Raw genomic sequence first — 4,915 nt, 5'->3', positions numbered from 1 at the left:
GACTTCAAAATGAAAATGGCTTGGAAGAGGCGAAGTTTATCTGGTGCGTTCTCAGGATGTCTTATTTTATATGCAGAAGTTAAGCTGCATAAAATATGTGCAACTGTAATCCTGAGTGTACCGGGTTACAGACAGTGAGCATGGTGACGGAGTTCAAGGCTAAAAACAATATACTGAGTAACTTTTCTATTTTTCACCTTCAGATAATTGCATATAAAAAGAACACACACACATTAAATGAAAAAAACAAAGCAAATGAAACAAATTTTTGGAACGTATACTCTTACATTATAAACCTCCGTAAGCTAAAGAAATCACTGCAGATTTCTGTGTCTGACCGGAGAGTCACCGAATTGAATCCTGGTTTTCACAGTGGGGAATAGTAACTTGAGTATTTATAGAGCTTATAGTTCCAAGCCTGTGGTAAAAAGCACTCTGACTCCATATGTCAAAGCATAACTCAGCAGCTTTTACAATTGTTGCTTAACAGGTTGCACGGTGTTCAGCATTGAGTGATGAACTAAAGCCAGGGTCACTGGAATTAGGTGTCGGGAGGACCAAATCATGCGGCTGGGTTGACTAAATTATCTGGCACGAAACTGAAAATTACTGCAGGAACTGTTCCTCTACTAATACATATATGGAACAATCTGAAGAACCCAGTAAGAAGCTGAAGCAGCAAAATTATCCCCCAAGAATAATAAGAAAAGCTAAGAAGAGGGCCTTAGATACTCCACGCAGTGTGCTGCTGGACAATAAGGAGAAAGCTAAAGATGAATGTGTCCCGGTGGTGATGACGTTTGATCCACTAGCAACTAGGATTAGACAAGCCATACGGAAACACTGGTCACTTCTATCTAATAAAGACTTCATGATGCCTCCGCCAAGATTTGCTTTTAAAAGGTCGAGCATTTGAAGGATAAACTGGTTCACACCCGTACTGTAACTTTAGAGAAGCCTAATGAAACCACAATTCCACATGGTCATTATCCCTATGGAGCATGCTCAGTGTGTACAAAAAAAAAACTAGAGTGTAATCCTTAACTCTGGGAGAGAATGGTTTTTAACTCATTTCAGTAACTGTAATACCACAAATGTGGTTTATAGGTTAATGTGTGAATGTGGCCTCCAATATATAGGGCTCACAACTAGAAAAATCAGGATGCAGGAACACTTGAGTACTATAAAAACAGGAAAATTAACCACGAAACTGGTGCAACACTGCCATATTCAGAAACACAATTTTACCTGGGTAGAACTTGAGAAGGTAATGGGGAGCCCACAGAATATTGACAGAATCCTGGCTTCAAAGGAAGCCTGCTGGATATTTCAAGAAAAAAGTGACCAAGATGGGCTAAACGAACTTATTGAGTGGAATAAGGTTGGTTAAGGTCTCAGATGGTCCTACACTGTTATCAATAAGATGCTATTAAAAGATGTGATTAATACCTTGACTGTATCGTAACTGTGACCAGGTTTATCCCTTTGAAAACTCGGGACCCCTGTTTGTGGAGGGATCTGCGGAAATGTGGTGCCCTTTGGTGTCAGTAAGCAAAGTATACCATAGATGAGCCTCATTACGGGGTCCCCCTGGGTATTTAACTATCCACGAATATAAAAAATATCGTGATGAGTGCTCCACTACCCGGATGATATAGTGAAGGATATAATTTTTAAATTTAAAAAATAATACATTTTAAATGTGAAAATAAGCAATTTCTTCTGTGCCGAGGAGGGTAGTTGATTGTGGAGGTGTTTCTTTTGGAACTATTCCGCTGACACTACCTTTAGGAAATGATGGTGACCTGCGGTCTTTGGATATAGATAAAAAAGAAGCTTTGGAACATGGCACTTGTGATGGCTATATGAAGAGGGCTCAATGCCTATTGAAACGAATTCCTCAAAATAGGTAATCCCACAAAACGCCTCAAGTTAGAATAAAATCGTGCTAATTGTTAATCGTTGCTCGCAGCGTTAAATAATGTATGAACGCTGTTAGTTTGAATTATTTTCTGATGTTTTTAAAGTTCTAAAAACTTTCTCCCTGGTCGAAGATGGCGCGTCCCCAGTCGAGTTACGTGATAGAAGCACACACACGTGACCCAATGCGGAAGTATTCATACACGGCGTGTTTGCACCGGGAAGCTATGGGAAGAGACTACTCGCTCCATGAGGCCCCGGGTGGTTAGGAGGAAGGGGGAGGAATCATGGCCGGTTGTCTGCGTACAAGCGGCTTGTGCTTTGAACGGGCAATAGTCATGATGAGAACTGTTGGGATAGCTGTATTTCGAATGTGAACGAGATATATACTAAGTAAGATGTTTGCGCTGGGAAGTAACATACAGGAGAATAAGCAAGTGATCTGGCAATGGGGTGCTATCATTCGTAATCTGAATAGATTAGTGCTTTATACATCTAGTATTTTAAACAGCCATGTTCCATTTCATATACATGTTGAACGTCGCTGAAATAGTTCCAATCTCTCCTGGGTATGGTTTCAGATTGACATTACAAACTAATGGTCAATCCACAAGGAGGACTCATATAAGGAGTTTCCGAGTCAACCTCAACAGTATAAGCTGGTACGCAGAGACAGTGGCTATTTACGGGTGAATATGCTTATAAAAATAAGTTTACAACAGATCACATTTTGTAATTGGTAGAAGGGAGAGTGACGTAGTATGTTGTGTGTTTTGTTTTTACAATTGACAGTCCTCCATAACGGTATGTCCAATACTGGTGGTTTGGCGAAGTGATTGGCCCTGAAGAATTTGCCAAAAATTACTGTGGCAAAGAAACATGTTGGCGTTGGAAATGGTATGCATGAATAGCAACCTGTCCATTTTAATTTGATAAAATACACTCAGTAAATAATAAAGTGATCGCTATAAGAGTTTTTTTGTCAATTTTAATCACAGCCGTGGGATGTGACCTGTTCACTTCACTGCACCTACAGTTTTTCTCCTCTTTTCTCTTGGGCACCTCTTTTCTTTCGGACAAAATGACCACCGATGATGATAAAAGTGGGCACAACTGGTGAGTATCAACCAGTGACCCCGTTGGTGGTGCGCACGTGAGGGGTCATTTTGTCTTTCACATTTTTTGTCTATCACTCGTTTTCCTGCTGATTCAGGAAATCACTTTGGTTCTGAATGTATACGGAGTTAAGTTGAAAGGACCTTAGTGTTTAACATTTAGGAGACTGTCAGTTGTAAAAATTTGGGTTGTAATAGGAGGCGGGAAACGTTTTGCGACTACCTCATAAAAAAGAAAAAAGAGAAGTGTATGGAATTTAGAATATTACAGTACTTCGCACACGTTTTAAAAGCATTGAACCTAAAAAGAGGTGCCTTAGAAACCAGGTTTTGGTGTTTTGTTGATCACTGGAATTAGGTGTCGGGGGAGGACCAAATCATGTGGCTGGGTTGACTAAATTATGTTGCACGAAACTGAAAATTATGTGGCGTTATACAGCACATTTTGTGATACATTTACTTTATTATTTTTGTATTGGGTACCACTATCTGGGCATAGGTTTCACCAAATTAATACCAGTTTAATACCCCAGCTATCATTATTGCAGTAGGCGCAGTTGCATTGGGGCCCAGGAGGGCGAACAGTTTATTTTTTTGTGTCAATTACTGTTGTTTGTTGATTTTGTTCCATTATATTTTTCACATTTATTGCGGATTATGAGCTACAAAAAAAGTATCTATGGTATGATCTCAAAAGCTCCGCCTCTGCGCTCAGCCCTGCTTCTTGATCTTTGCCATAAAGATTTGCGGGGGGGGGCTGGCTTCAAAACATTTTGCTTTAGGAGGCTCAGAGCAAAAAAGTTTGAAGACCTTTGCCATAGTGGATCTTCAGGTGATCCTCATCCCTACACACCCCTGGGGTCTCTCCAGGGAGGAGGAGGGGATTCCTTCGACATTACTCTGCTCGTTGATCTCTGGTGCACCTATGATGCTGACCCACCAGGGAACACAGATCCCAACTTGTACCTTGCCCATCCCTCCCCTACCGACTCCACTTCCTATCATTAACTAATTAGTAGGGCTGCCTCCTTCCACGAGCTAGATCCCCACACTAAGTCTTCGGGCTTCCTTTTTTTGAGACTCTCCTCCACCCACTGCTCCGCTCAGTACCTCCCTTTGCTCAAAGGCATGCATCTTCACACCCCAGCCATTTTTCACGACCCCGTCTGCACCAAGGTCATCACACCTAGACGTGGCCAAAAAGTACAAATCTTCTCCTGCTGATCCCCCTGTATATTTGTGGCCATCTTCTGCCCAACTCTTTAGTGGTCACCACCACATGAAAGACCACTAACTCAAGCTACTGGTGATACTCCTCCCCAGGGATAGAGTAATCTGATAGATGCTGCAGGTAAGAGGGTAGCTGCACAATCCGCCAACCATTGGCGTATTGCGAATTCTTTTGGGCTGCTCTTGAGATATTACCGTGCCCACTAGGATGAGATGAAAGAGCTCCTGCAACATCTCCGAAAGGAACACAGGAAAAGGGGCTATGAAATATTCTCTGATGGATCAGATGTCAAACACCACCCTCTGTTGCACCCTAGATGCTGCGGGCACTGCTGCTGGGGAGGGGCAACTGCAGTATCCTTCTGCGCAAGCATGCCTAGCTCTGTATCCAAGACGGAAATCCAAGAAAACGTGCTCAACCTGCTGTTTGATGGCCAACATCTGTTTGGGTGGCAGGTTGACCAGATATCAAAAGTAAAGATAGATACGGAGATGGCAAAAGTGAGAGGTGCCTTACAGAAGCTTACTCATCGTGGCTCCTTTTGTTGCTCACCCTACTGTGGAGACTCAAAAACCCTCCCCTGCGGCCTCCACCTCATCCCAACGTCCACAGGATCTGTTCAGTCATTGAGCTACAGGCTTGTTCCTTG

The sequence above is a fragment of the Triturus cristatus genome, chromosome 7 (assembly GCF_964204655.1).
Source record: "Triturus cristatus chromosome 7, aTriCri1.1, whole genome shotgun sequence".
NCBI classification, from domain to species: Eukaryota; Metazoa; Chordata; class Amphibia; order Caudata; family Salamandridae; genus Triturus; species Triturus cristatus.
This window is presented reverse-complemented; position numbering follows the sequence as displayed.